Raw genomic sequence first — 15,926 nt, 5'->3', positions numbered from 1 at the left:
TGAATAAATGTCTGCAAAGTCCTTGTCTCTGAGTAGTGAGATTATAGATATTATTTTCTCCTTTTATTTTTATATATCACTGTAAGAATCTATGCTTCTCAGGGAACTCATTTTACATAATACTTTTAGAAACAATGGATTTACTCTTTTTTCAAGGAAGACTGACATGTAAGCCTTTTGGCCAAAGTAGAAACTGTAGCATCATGAAAAGAAGCTTCATGTCACAGTCCTATCCTGATTGGTTTATTACCAGTGAATTTTTGGAATTTTTTTTTTTTTTTTTATTGAGAAGAATTGTGAGTTCACTTTTCTGGCTGGGAAGGAGAGAATGCTGGAGTACAATGTTAGTGTCTGCCATAGACTGAGAAGGAATCCCAGCAGCCTCGTGTGTGTTTGCTAAACCTGACGGTGGTCACGGGTAGTCATCTGAACTCACAAGTGCGAGTCTAGTTTCTCAACTAACTAGGGGGCTGGATAGTTTCAAAGTCCCCATTTCTCCTAGTTTATTAAGGTCCCAAGAGCATAAACCTGATGAATTTTCTCTCCCTTCTTTAACATACCATATAAAATCATCTTTCTCATAGTGTTTATCATTGACATTGCCTAGGAAACTGTTGGAAATGCAGAATCTCAGGTCTGAAACAAGGTATTTGATTCAGAATTGGCATTTTAATTAGATCCCCCAGGTGGTTTGAAAGAATACTAATATTTGAGAAGCTCTGCTCTAGCCCAGCAGTTCGTCTTCTGTAAAAGAGATTCCTAGCATCAATCTTCTAGTGTGGTTTTCGGAGATAAATGAGATAATGCACATGAAAAACTTACCACAATGCCTGATACATAGTAAGCAGTAGATAACCACAGACATTATGTTACTATTGAATTTCTCTAATATTTTCTGATACTTTATATATAAGTATATTGAGATTCTACCCAAACCATAAAAGTTCATTGGTATTTGCATTCTAAACTCAGAAGTAAATAAACTCTGCCTCCTAAAACATTTATATCAACATCGAATTCCACATAGTGAACACTGATGAGCCCAAGATCTCAGAGAACTCACTCATTAAGCAAAGATGCAATCATGTTAGTTGATGAAGGAAGACTAGGGACTTAGGTATTTGCAATCATTCTGATGAGAACTGAAATAAGGGAGTTCATAGACAGAAAATCCAATTCTCCAGAGTCCCAATTCCCCAAACATTCTAACAAATTCGAGGGTTTTTTTTAAATTTTAAAAAGTATCTTTATTACAAATTGGAAAAATATGTAACGCTTCACAAATTTGTGTGTCATTCTTGTGCAGGGGCCATGCTAATCTTCTCAGTGTCGTTCCAATTTTAGTAAATGCGCTGCCAAAGCGAGCACAAATTTGAATTTTTATTAAAATGTGCAAACTTTTCCCCCACCTTTCCAAACATTTTTATCTCATCCATTCCTTTTATTCATAGCCCATGACATTTAAACTGCAGAATTTTTGGCAAATTTTGAATCGGGGCTTTAACAGAGAGAAACAATACAAGGCAGAAATAAAGGAGGATGAAGTCACTTATAACAATATGTAATCAGACGTTTATTTCTTAATTTCATCCATACTTAGTTTACATGTGTTTTATGTGAGAAGTATATATATATACACACACATATATATATATAGAGAGAGAGAGAGAGGGAGAGAGGAAATGAAGGGGGGAAACAGAGGTTAACAAATATATAACACGATTAGTGCTTATATAAAAAGAAGTGATTTCTTTTTATGAAAGAAGTGGCTAAGGAGTATCCTTCAAAGAGAAAACTATCATATAAGAATTATTAGGATAATTATTCTATTTTTAGTCAGTTTATTAAGGTCCCAAGAGCATAAACCTGCTGAATTTTCTCTCCCTTCTTTAACATACCAAAAAAAATAATCTTTCTCATCTGTCTCTGCTCAAGGACGTTTATTTCCTTTCCATGTTGTTCTATGCACATGTCATTTTCTTCTCTGCAGTCAGAGTAGGATGCTGACCTAATGTATTCAGCAGGGGCAGGAAGGGTGGCAGGGAGATGTATTGCTCTCTCTGCCTTAATATCCTGGCCGAACACACACCGTTAGGTACACAGCCACACATTTGGTTGACAGAGGTGCCTGTGACCCGTGCGACAGGGATTAATAGGCATCTATTCTCGGCATCTTAGCTTAGTAAACCTCAGGTCACCTTTGTTGTTTGGAGATACTCCCTTATTTCCCTACCTGTGCTTGAAAACCCTCTTCTTTGCCTTCAGGGCTACTGACTCACCCTGATTGTCCTTCCTTCAAAGTGAATAATCAGAGTGAGGACAGGGTTATAATAAATGGAGAGTTGTTGCTTTCCGAAAAGCAGAAAATATTACGCTTAAGTTAAATATGAGTCAAGATCTTTACTGTAAAAGCTCGTGTTTTTGTACTCCAGGATGCAAACATTGCTTTGAATATTTGGCCATTGGTTTTCTCTTCCATAAAGAGAAGAAACTGAATATAATCAGTCTTGTGAATAAATTCATTTCTAATCAAACTCAAAAATCTCTAAGTGGCATCTGTGTTACATTCTAGAAGTCGTTTTGATTCAATTGTGGTGTTTTTTTTGCTTTTGATTCTCAGGTATGTGCCTTTAAGATTTTTTCTACAGTAAATTAAAAAGTTCATATCCTTTGTTTTAAAAGTAGCTTCAAGCTAGAAACAGATTACCTTTTGGAATTAAGTCATTGTAGCTTTATGTCCTCGATCCCGCTTAATCATTGATGTCACTATTTCCTGTGTGTGCTTCTGTTTGAGGACTCTAATTTATTCTTCTAACAAATCCCATTCTTGCCCTTGGCGACCTGTAAGGTGGCACTAAAAAGTTGCCTGTTTTATCAACCAGGACACTTTCTGTTACAAATAACAGAAGATCTCATCAAAATTGGCTTACATAAAACAAAATATAATTTGCTGGTTCTCATCATTAAGGAATTCTGGTGGTAGACATAGCTTCAGGCATGACTGGATGCAATTGCTCAAGAAATGTTACGTGTATCTTGTTCATTTCTCTGATGTTGCTGTTGATTGCATTGTGCCCACTGAAAATTCAGATGTTGAAGCCCAAACCCCCAGTGTGACCATCTTTGGAGAAAGGGCTTTTAAGATGGTTAAATGAGATCATAAGGATGTGGTCCTAATCTGATAGGATTGGTAGCCTAATAAGAAGAAAGAATGAGCTTTCACAAAGGAAGGCCACGTGAGGACACAGTCAGAAGCCTGTAGGCCAGAAAGAGTGCCTTCACCAGAACAGGACCCTGCTGACACTCTGATCTCTCGACTTCCAGCCTCCAGAACTGCAAGAAAATAAATTCCTGTTGTTTTATCCACCCAGCCTATGGTATTTTCTTACGGCAGCCCAAGTAGGGTAATGCTGCTTTTCACTGTGGGTTTGCTCCTTGCAATAGGTTAAAGATAGCTATAAATTCTTTGCTACCACTCCCATGGAGAGGTAGTATACAGTTTCTGCTCTCTTGAACTCAGGTTGGCCTTAGTGTCTTGCTAGGCCAATAGAATTTAAGAAATGTGATGTTCTGAGATTGTTAAGGATAGGTTATAAGAAGCTTTGTCGTTTTCTACCAGGTTCTCCTAGAATCCTCATTGTAGGGGAAGTTAGCCATGACGTATGAAGTAAATTATCCTGGGTTAGAGAAAAACACAAATGAATTTAGAGGTTTAGCCAGTGGACAGAATTAGGTTAAATATTTTGATCATGTATCAGTTATTATGTAGTCCTTAATGAATAATTAATGGGAAATAAGTAATGTTGGCTGAGGGTTCAATGTGTGTCAGATACGTCAGTGATTTACATAAATGTTTTAATATACAAGGATTTAAATATGTGCTTAATAATACATATTGTCTATTAAATATATGCACACATATTTAAAGACTATATAAACGTATTATTTAATATATTAAAATCTGTATTAATTTATACGTGTGTGTGTGTGTGTATACATGTATATATATAGTTGCAGAAAGTCTATTAGATAAAATCAGGATTGTGCCTAGTTCAAAGATAGGGAAACTGACCCTTAAAGGTTAACTAACTCGACCATGGTCATTCAAGTGTTACATGGCAGAAAGAGGATCTGGCTGACAAGAATCCTAGTTCTCAACTACTATACAATTCTTCTTTTTGTTCTTTCCTTGCGGACTGATTTTATTGGTATACTGCTCCCCACCACATCAGACTTCTCTGTTACCTTGTCTTCCCTAATTCAACCTGAACTGGCACTTTGTAGTTACTACGATTATATACTATTTTACATTGCATGTATGTATTACTTAATACAGCAATAATGTTCTCTAACATTTAACGATCACCTATGTTCCATTTATTAAATTGACCATTTCAAAACAGCTAGAAAACCTTATCCCAGTGATGCTCAGAGATAGATATTTTAGTCTTAACTTAGCAGAGGGGGAAGCTGAGTTTCAGGAAAGCATTGATTGAAGGACATTGTAAGTAAGACTGCACAGCTGTGTGGCCAGGTGCCACTTGACTCTTATGGTTCAGAAGTACTTCCTTTGGTTAATCTCAGGGCGCTCTCAGCGTTCATCACTACACACAGGTGCTGAAGATTTTAGCAAGCAGTGTAGAAGCTAGAGCTACCACCCCCACCTTTGCCTTGAGAGTTTAGACAGGTATTCCTTCAAAGAATGGAGTGTTCCATTTGTCCAATTCATCAAAGTTCTGCCATCATTTATGTCACACATTAAGCTACAAATGTCTTAGTCTTTGGTCTCTCAGTACAACCTTCCGTTAAATTGAGCTGGGAATTTTCAGGTGAAGGGCCAAGTGGAGAAAGAAGGCAGACAGAAGGAAAATTTAATGTCAGTTTGCTTCATTGCTTTAGCCAAGATGAGACAGAAATATCAGGATTTATTATTACAACCTTTATCTAGTCTGATATTCTGAGAGCATGTGAGCTGGAAAGTGGGTAGAGAGAGTAGATAGCGTACAGAAAACAATTTTGAAGCCACAGTGGAAAATCTCTATTTCTATAGTCATATCTTGCTTTGGGACAGTTTGGCCAAGATTGTTTATTTATAGACTGGTCTCCAAATCACACTTGGACATTTCAAACAACAAATCTGTGTCATATGATGGACATTTGCCATCCCAAAGAGATGGATCAACATCGATGCAGGGAATGTGTGTACTGAAGCTGGAGGCAGAATATTTTTCGGAGTCAGATACCTGGGATGAAGATATAGTTCTGAAAGTTATTAGCTGTGACACCTTAGATAAATGAGCCAACTTTCCTGAACCTCAGTTTCCTTTCTATAAAATAAAGATGAACAGGCATGCTTCATGAGGTAATCACATAGGAAAACTGACTATTAATGGAGACGATATATATAAATTATCTCATGACGTGTATGATTTTTATGTTGTCAAAGTAAATGATGGCTGTGGCAGTTTATTAATGTGAGATTATTTTTGCTATAGGCCTGAAGTGAGTTGAAAATATTTCTTTGTGTTCAAAATTACATAAACAAAGGAGAGCTATTAAGATGGTATTGCCAACACAATACATGATATATCTGAAATGTTTTTTAGCTGTGCTAAATTCTAGAATATTTGCCAAAGAAAATCATAGAGTGTTCATGAATATGTGTTTGTACATATGTTTGTAAATAGTATGTATATATTTTATATGTTTTATGGATATATTTTATCCATACACTAATTAAAGCATTCTTTACTCACATATTAGATCCTGGTATTCAACAGCCAATCTAGGCACAAAGAATTGTAAAACTGGAGTCTAGCCTTATGGCTAACACCATGGGGTTAGAATTCATATTTGGTTCAAATCCTGACACACTGTTTAGCAGTTGTTTGTCAGGAACCCATTTGACAAAACAAAAGCACAGGATTTGCAATAGAATGAATATGGAATTACAAATTAACTATGATTTCTGGGTCTCAGTTTCCTTATCTGTAAAACTGTGTTTGGGTAGGGATTAAACAATCATGTGTTTGTTTTTGGTGAGTTAAACAAACAAACAAAAAAATCTATTTAGACTACTTGGCAGTTCTGAGCTTACTAATAAAATGCCACCCATATATAGTAGCAAATAGTTTATTATTAAGACCCTCAAGTGAACTAAAGTATATTGCTTTAGCTACAGTATAAATAATGTAATATGGGAAAATATAGAATCTACTGTTTGTGTATTGTCCTTCTAGGTATTTAAAAGTCATCTCATAGAATGGAACAAGTAGGATTTTCTTTGTATTTTAAAGACAAAAACACCAAAGACAAAATTTAAGCAACTTGCTGGAGGCCAGGCCTGGTAGCTACTTGACCCTTTCTGCTCAGAACACAGGATGAGACCTCTTTTTGTGAGACAGCAGTGTTCATAGTGCTCCAGAGGCCAGACAGGAGATAGGTAAGTTACCTTGAACCTGGGGCACAAAGAGGAGGCTGATGTCCAGAGAGTTTCTATTGCAATAATTTCCTATACTGAGTTAGTATGGAAAGGAATAAATCAAGGTGGGCTCAGAATTTTATCTCATGTTAATTCCATGGGCCCATGAGCACTTTATTTGCATGTTGAAATCAGAGAAATGTTTCTCAGTTAAAAATACATATATATGCTACAGTTATATTTTCTTGAAATATACAGCATAGCCAGAACTACCCTTTTTCACCCCCAACACTTAATGGAAGGTTAAGTTCAGCAAGTATTTCACTTTTCTTATAACTCTAAATGAAGAAAATCAACAATGCAGTGGCAATGATAAATGATGGTTGGCACTTGTCCTGAGCATGAGTGTTTCACAGGAAGTAGAGGGGATTTTGGCAAAGGAGGGCCCTCAAGCTCCATCGAAGGTAGCAGCTCCATCTCAGGTCCTGCTCATGGTTGCCTTGTGAGTGCCTGCTTCCATCTTGCCATAACTTCTTCCAAGCAAACCCTCATATCAGGTTGGTTGTGACAAATCTCCCACTTAAGCATTGGGAAATGACGTTTTTAACCATGCCACCAATACAAATCTGATTCTTTCTTTTAATTTTACAAACTCCACATGGAGTGAATTATTTATCTTTTTACTTTTAACTAGCAGCAGAGTAGGTCCTAAAGCCCATGTTCATGACACCAGACTCAGTTGCCTCAGTGATTAATAAAGTGTTCAATGGATTCTAGCTGCATATGTCCTTGCTATGGTTATCCGATAGTCAGCTAAGTGCAAGTCAAGTCAGGCGTGGGGATGTCATAAAACTAATTAAACACCCTGGAATGAAAATCTTTATTGACCAGAAACCCATATTCAGAAACTTTCATATTTCTATTACCTATACTTAGAAAGATATGGGATTCATTTTCCAACATGAAAGCAGAGAAATAGGCACAGCTGTGCTGGATCCTTATGTAATTGAAACCCTGCTGCATGTCATTCAAATTCCTCTGTGATCTCTATTCTATGAAACTCTACAATTAAACTCACTTGTCTGTGTATACCTACACTCTAGTCACTTCACTTACTTAGACTTCCAAGAACACGCATGCTTTTTTTTTAATGCTAAGAGTTGCAGAAATGTATTTTTTCATTCTGTAATGTCTTGTACTCCTTGTTCAGCTTGAGAACAGTATCTTTTTTGTCTTACATTAACTTTATATGTTTAATATTTTTAAATTTCAATAGCTTTTGTGGTACAAGTGGTTTTTTTATGTGATTGAATTGTATAGTGGTGAATTATGGGAGTTTAGTGCACCCAAGAACCATGTCTTGATCCTAAAGTCTCAGCAGGTCTTTCTCTGCGAAGCCTTATTGGATTTCCTACCCCCTGAGCATAATTCATGAACCCTCTTTGTGCAGTCCCTGAATCAGACAGTTGGCCACTAATGATTGTTTTAAATATATGTCTTCCTCACTAGCCTGTAATTTCCTCTAAAGCCAAAGCTGTATTCTATTGATCTTGAAATCTTTGCTGTAGCAGGTCTTCTAACATTTGATAGGTACTATTCTTGATAATTAAATGAAAGAATTGTGTATTTCTTTTTACTATTATCTTAGGTTCAGGGTACATGTGCAAGTTTGTCACATAGGTAAACACTTGTCATGGGAGTTTCTTGTACAGATTATTTTATTACTCAATTATTAAGCCTAGTACTAATTAATTATTTTCCCTGATCTCTCTTCTCCCACCTTCCACCCTCTTCATAAGCCCCATTGTGTGTTGTTCCCCTCTATGTGTCTATGTGTTATTATTTATCTCCCACTTATAAGCGAGAACATGCGGTATTTGGTATTTGATTTTCTGTTTCTGCATTAGTTTCCTAAAGACCGTGGCCTCCAGCTCCATCCATGTCCCAGGAAAACACACAGTCTCCTTATTTTTTATTGATGCATAGCATTCCATGGTGTATATGTACTATATTTTCTTTATCCCATCTGACAATGATGGGCATTTAGTTTAATTCCATGTCTTTGCTCTGTGAATAGTGCTGCAATGAACACGTGCATGCATGTGTCTTTATAACAGAATGAATTGTATTTCTTTGGGTTTATACCCATTAATGGAATTGCTGGGTCTAATGGTATTTCTGTCTTTAGGTCTTTGAGGAATCGCCACACTGTCTTCCACAATGGTTGGACTAATTTACACTCCCACCAAGAGTGTATAAGCATTCCGTTTTCTCCACAACCTTGCCAGCATCTGTTTTTTTTTTTTTTTTTTTTTTGACTTTTAGTAATAGTCGTTCTGACAGGTTTGAGACAGTATCTCATTGTGATTTTGATTTGCAATTCTCTAATGTTCAGTGATGTTGAACTTTCGTTCATATGTTTCTTGGTCACATGCATGTCTTCTTTGGAAAAGTGTCTGTTCATGTCATTTGCCCACTTTTTACTGGGGTTGTTTGCTTTTTTCTTGTAAAATTGTTTAAGTTCCTTATAGATGCTCAATATTAGACCTTTATTAGATGCATAGTTTGCAAAAATTTTCTACAGGATGTCGGTTTACTCTTTGGATATCTTCTTTTGCTGTGCAGAAGCTCTTTAGTTTAATTGGATCCTATTTGTCAGTTTTTACTTTTGTTGCAATTGCTTTTGGCATTTTCATCATGAAATCTTTGCCTGTGACTATGTCCCAAATGGTATTGTCTAGGTTGTCTTCCAGAGTGTTTACAGTTTGGGGTTTTACATGTAAGTCTTTAATCCATCTTGAGTTAATTTTTGTATATGGTGAAAGGAAGGGATGCAGTTTCAATTTTCTGCATATGGCTATCTAGTTATTCCAGCACCATTTACTGAATAGGGAATCATTTTCCCATTGCTTGTTTTTGTCAGGTTTGTTGAAGATCAGATAGTTGTAGATATGTGGTCTTATTTATGGGTTCTCTATTCTGTCTCACTGGTCTATGTGTCTGTTTTTGTGCCAGTACCATGCTGTTTTAGTTACTATAACCCTGTAGTATAGTTTGAAGTAGGGTAACATGATGTTTCCAGCTTTGCTCTTTTTGCTTATAGTTGTCTTGGCTATTTGGGCTCTGTTTTGTTTCATATGAATTTTAAAATAGTTTTATCTAGTTCTGTGAAGAATGACATTGGTAATTTAATGGAAATAGCATTGAATCGATAAATTGCTTTGGGTAGCATAGCCATTTTAATGATGTCAATTCTTCATATCCGTGAGCATGAAATTTTCTTCTGTTTGTGCCATCTCTGATTTCACTGAGCAGTGGTTTGTAGTATTTTTACTACTAATGGATTCATTCCATGACCTCTAATTAAATATATGTTTTTCTTTTTCAACTTTTATTTTATTATAACTATTGTTATAAACAATTGGTTATTTTAGATTCAGGGAATACATGTGCAGGTTTGTTACATGAGTAAATTGTGTGTTGCTGAGCTTTCGTGTACAACTACTTTCAGGTACTGAGCATAGTACCTGATTAGTAGTTTTTTGACCCTCACCTTCCTGCTACCCTCCGTACTCAAGTAGGCCCTGGGTTTCCCTTTCTATTTTTGTGTGCATGTGTACTCAATATTTCGTTCCTGCTTGCAAGTGAGAATATGTGGTATAGTTGGTTTCTTGTTCATTAATTCACATAGGCCTTGAGCTCCATCCACATTGCTGCAAATGGCATGACGGTTCTTTTATGTGGCTGCATAGTATTCCATAGTGTATATGTAAGGTATTTTTTTAATCCAGTCTACCACTAATGGACATCTAATTTGATTCTGTGTCTTTTCTATTGTGAATAGTGTTGCAATGAACATGAGAGTACATACATCTTTTCAATGGAATGATTTACATTCCTTTGGGTATATACTGAGTAATGGGATTGTAAGGTTAAATACTAGTTCTGTTCTAAATTATTTGAAAAATCTCCAAACTGCTTTCTACATTGGCTGAACTAATTTACATTCCCACCAGCAGTTTATAAAACATTCCTTTTTCTCCTCAACCTTGCCAACAATTGTTATTTTAGACTTTTTAATTACACCTATTTTGACTGTTTTGAGATGGTATCTCACTGTGGTTTGGATTTAGATTTGTCTAATGATTAGTGATTTTGAATATTTTTTCATATGCTTATTAGACTCAGGTATGTCTTTTTAAATACATGTTCATGTTCATTGTCCTTTGTAGTTTCTTATGTAGTTCTGAAGTATCTGTTCATGTCCTTTGCCCTTGGGGTTGTTTACTTTTTTGCTTGTTGATTTGTTTAAGTTCCTTATAGATACTGAATATTAGACTTCTGTCAGATGCATACTTTGCAAATATTTTCTCCCATTCCATAGGTTGTCTGTTTATCCTGTTGAAAGTCTCTTTTGCTGTGCAGAAGCTCCCTATTTTTATTACGTCCCACTTATATCTGTTTTGTTTTCACTGGAATTGCAGTGAGTTTTTCATAGATGACTCTTCTAAGTTAAACCACCTAATGTTGGCAGTGGGTTTTTCATACATGACTCTTCTAATTTTGAGGTATGTTCCTTTGATTCCTAGTTTTTTAAGGTCTTTTACATAAAAGAATATTGAATTTTATCAAAAGTCATTTCTGCATCTAATGAAATAATCATGTGGTTTTTGTCTTTTAGCTTTGTTTATGTGATGAATCACATTTATTGATCTGCATATGTTGGACCAACCTTGCATTGCAGGAATAAATCCTACCTGATTGTGGTGGATTGGCCTTTTGATGTGCTGCTGAATTGAATTTGCTAATTTTTTTTGAGAATTTTTGTGTCTATGTTCACCAGGGATATTTACCTGAAATTTTCTTTTCTTTTTTTTTCATTTTGTCTCTTACAGGTTTTGGTATCAGAATGATGCTGGAGTTAATGAGTTAGGGAGGAGTCCCTATTCCTACATTTTTTTGGGGTATAATTTTGGTAGGATTGGAATCTGCTCTTCTTTATTCAACTGCTGAAATTCAGCTGTGATACAAGGCTTTTTCTGGTTGGTAAGTTTTTTTTATTATTGATTCACATTTCAAACTGATTTGTTTTTTTCAGGCTTTTAATTTTTTCCTGCTTTAATCTTGAGTGGCTATATGTTTCCAGGAATGTATCCATTTCTTTTATGTTTTCTAGTTTGTGTGCATGGAGGTGTTTATTATAGTCTCTGAAGGTATTATTAATATTTTGTATTTCTATGGGATTGATCATAATGTCACCTTTGTCATCTCTGTTTGTGGTTATTTGGATAGTCTCTCTTTTTTCTTACTCTTCTTAATTTAGCTAGCAGTCTATCAATCTTATTTATTTTTTTACCAACTTTTGGTTTTATAGATCTTTTGCGTGTATTTTTTTGCTGGTCAATTTCATTCAGTTCAGGTCTGATTTTGCTTATTTCCTTTCTTCTGATAGCTTTGGGGTTGGTTTGCTCTTGTTGTTCTAGTTCCTCTAGGTGTGATGTTAGATTTTTAATTGTAGATCTCTCTATCTTCTCAATGTAGGTGTTTAGCACTATAAACTTCCCTTTCAACATTCTTTTAGCTGTGTTCCAGAGGTTCTGGTAAATTTTCTTTGTTCTCATTAGTTTCAAAGATTTTTTTGATATCTGCCTTTATTTCATTCTTTACTCAAAAGTCATTCGGGAGCAGGTTGTTTAACATTCATGTAATTGTATGGTTTTGAGAGATCTTTGTGGTATTCATTTCTAGTTTATTGCACTATGGTCCAAGAGTGTGACTGGTATAATTTCATTTTTTGAAGTTTGTTGAGAATTTCCTTATGGCCAAGCAAGTGGTTGATCTTAGAGTATGTGTCATGTGCTGATGAGAATAATATATGTATTTGTTGTTAATGGGTGGAATATTCTGTAGATTTCTGTTAGGTCCATTTAGTCAAGTGTTGAATTTAGGTCCTGAATATCTTTGTTAATTTCCTGCCTCAATGATCTGTCTAACCCTGTGAGTGGGTTTTAAAATTTTGAGAGAGCCTGTTGGTGACACAAAGTCAAGTTAGCCTCTCTGTCATTTGCTTCATCAGCAGCAATTAAGATGAAGTATTGAGAACCATGCTGGAAATAAAAATTAAAATTGACAATAAACACCATGAAGTATAAGCAAATTATCTACTTTCCATACTAATGAAAGTTATGTCATTGTGGGGACCAAAAGCCAAAGTGTTGAAAATTAATCCCATTAGTAATAATTGACACCCCATACCTGTATTAAGGACTAACTACAAATTGTGCTATTGTTTCAAATTCAAAAGAATAAACAAACTTCCCTACCTACAAATTGTTTTACTAATTCAAATAAGGATGCCATATTTATCTACCTATAGAGCTGATTAGCAATATTGAGTGTAATGTAGAACTGTTCTCTTTTTGAAGATCTGTGAATGCATGCACAAAGCAGTATTTCCTGAGAGTGGTGGAGTGGAGATGGGGGGAGAAGACAGCACTCAATAAAATTGAGGAATTGGATCAATCTTTCTCATGTATTAGAAAGTGAATGGGAGGAACATGATAGAATAGATTTGTTCATTTATGAAACATATATCACATGGACACACTTGGATAAGCATTGAGCTGGGTGACAGGACACAAATTCATTAGGGCACTATCCATCTTCTCAAAATACTCACAGCCCAGTAGGCAAACCAGTCACATCATCTAAAATTAAAGATGGGAAGAGGGAAAGAAGAACAGGGCATAAAAACCAGAAGGCTAATTTGCCTAATTAAAAATCAAGTTGAGATTCAAACCTATGACTTTCTGACAGATTAGGGGCAGAAGTGAAAACTCGTATTTATCAGATTGCTTACAAATTCACATTTGATGCCAGCTCATACCATACGTTGCTTCTCATCATTTTCATAACAGTTTCTTATTTACTTCTCTTCTTGCACAAAATATTATTAAATCTACCAAAAGGGAAGGCACGGAATCTCCCATGAGTGCAATCCAATATCCAGCAATCAGAGATTCACCTTTCTGAAGAAATAATGATTCCAAATGCAGATGCTGTGGTGAGACAGTCACTCCTCTCAAAGGAAAACTTAACCACTGATCACAGACAAGCTTTTTGTCAGAGCTGTAGAATACAGATATAGATATTAACTTGACCGGAGACAGACTGTCAGGGTTAGAGACGGGAGAGCTGTTCAGAGAAAGGCAATTAGTGCCAAAGAGAACTTGCAACTATCACTCGCTTAAAATGAGATTATAAGATACCCAGAATGGAATCATTTCCCCTAGAGCTCCTCTTTTTAACAAAGGCAGTCTTTAAATGCTTCTGCTTTCAAACCCTGAAATTCCTAGGTCTGAGAAAATAGTATTTCAAGTCTCTCTTCCAGATTTTTCTCTGCCTCCCCTCCATCCTCCTACCTGGAGCGGTGCATTGAAATTGCTTTGTCCAAACTTTTTATTTCTGTTAGAGGTTGCACTTGGATTTCAAAGTATTCAGGAAAGGGGTGAATATTGGCTTGGATAGCAATGCAGCAATATAAAAAGGAAGGCATAGCCATCATATATAATTAAATAAAAATGCAAATTGGAGTTTAAAATCAACAGTGTTCAGAACCAAATAAATTTCTGATTGTTTGAGCTATCAAATGCCAAAGCTGCATTACCAGAAAGATTAGAAAATCTATTGAAATTAGGAATAGGCTTTTTAAGTAGCTAAAATTTCAAATAAATGGAAATAAAGATGTATAGAAAACAACATATAATAAAAACATTAAAAAGCCCCTCACCAGTACTTACTCTGTTCCTATTCGAACTAGACTTTTCTTCACTTGTCCCTAAGAATCTGCAAGAGCTCATCACTGCTCACCTTTCCACATACATCACCCTTATCCAGGGAAACCCTTTTTCCACACCCTCCAATCAGATAACTAACTTCTCTCCTTCTTCACACAAAGTACAAACTCAGATGTCAATGCTCCTGAGAACCTGGTTCTGCCCCTCCTGGACAGAGTTTGTCCTCTCTCTGAGTGCTGTCTCCACACTCAGTTTCTTGGTACTTTGTGTCTGTCACAGTCACCAGAGTGCCATGTCATCTGTGTTCTTCATGCATCCTGACCGACTTGAGGGCAGAATCAGTGCCTTTGTGTTCCAAGAAATTCAACTCAGACAGGACTCTCTGGTGATCAAAGTGCCTTCATGAAGCATATTCATTGCCTGTTAAAAGGATCTTCAGAATAGTTGCTTCTGGTGTTATTTTGGGAAAGGAAAAACAGTCTGTGAACATATGAATTCCACATATTCAGTCATAAACTATATTTTGTTAGGAGAAGGTTTGCTACAAAAGTGGTTCTCTGTAGCACGTTCTGCAGAAGGGGTACTTCTTTGATATTTTAATGTTGGCTTTTAAGATTATCTTAAAAAATATATTAGAAGAAGTTTGAAAATAAGTTCTTAAACAAGCTTAACCAAACACCCAGTATGCCCCCCAATCCCATTTCTTTCTGCCCCAAATCCATGTTATGTCTCCAGGCTTCCTGGACTGATGTTAAATACCTAATACTGTATTTGGATATAGCCTTGGGGAAACTTGATTTTTTTAAAATAAATAACTTTTGTTGCGTGTGTGGGTGTGTGCATGTGTGTGTTTATATTTGCCTTCTCTAAAGAATGTCATGGGGAAAAGTCAAGGACTGAGGATCCATGATTCTTTAAATATGTATTTGTATAACACTGGACAAATTTTGTAACTTATGTATATATTCATGTTTGATGTCTCAAAACAGTAACTGTCCATATCAACCACCACAGCCCTGGTCCATGTACTGCTTCCATGACCTAACCAACCAATTTGGTCTAAGCAGCAGTTCTATAGGCAGAGAGTTTAAAAATCAAGATTTTTTAAAATCTGACTTTATAAGAAAGACAAAAAATAGACAATCTTCATGTAGAAATTTAGAGAAAAAACAGTAACTATATTGAAATAATGGAAAATAGATAGCCATTAATTTTCTATAACAATTTATGATGAAATAATGAATTAAAAATTTACGGCCGGGCGCGGTGGCTCAAGCCTGTAATCCCAGCACTTTGGGAGGCCGAGACGGGCGGATCACGAGGTCAGGAGATCGAGACCATCCTGGTTAATATGGTGAAACCCCGTCTCTACTAAAAAGTACAAAAAACTAGCCGGGCGAGGTGGCAGGCGCCTGTAGTCCCAGCTACTCGGGAGGCTGAGGCAGGAGAATGGCATGAACCCGGGAGGCGGAGCTTGTAGTGAGCTGAGATCCGGCCACTGCACTCCAGCCTGGGCGACAGAGCGAAACTCCGTCTCAAAAAAAAAAAAAAAAAAATTTACAAGACATTCTCCCGGTAACTAGAGATCTTACCTTCACTGAATTTGGCTGTTATTTTTTGGGGAAAAAAAAGGTGCTTTTTCTTCTACCATCCCCTACTCTGGGATTTGTTGCCAGGGAACAAGGCTACAATGAGGAGAGAAGAGAAGA

At 36.2% G+C, this 15,926-nt stretch overlaps 1 non-coding gene across 1 annotated transcript; it reads right to left on the bottom strand.

Annotated features, from left to right (window-relative positions):
• Positions 1-1,261: 1,261 nt before the first annotated feature.
• Positions 1,262-1,368, bottom strand: LOC112630936. Its single transcript, XR_003121041.1, has one exon. It is a non-coding gene; the product is annotated as a U6 spliceosomal RNA (small nuclear RNA).
• Positions 1,369-15,926: the final 14,558 nt, after the last annotated feature.

This window comes from Theropithecus gelada, chromosome 8, assembly GCF_003255815.1.
Source record: "Theropithecus gelada isolate Dixy chromosome 8, Tgel_1.0, whole genome shotgun sequence".
NCBI lineage: Eukaryota > Metazoa > Chordata > Mammalia > Primates > Cercopithecidae > Theropithecus > Theropithecus gelada.
The sequence above is the reverse complement of the archived record's forward strand: the minus strand, read 5'-3'. Positions and strand labels throughout refer to the sequence as shown.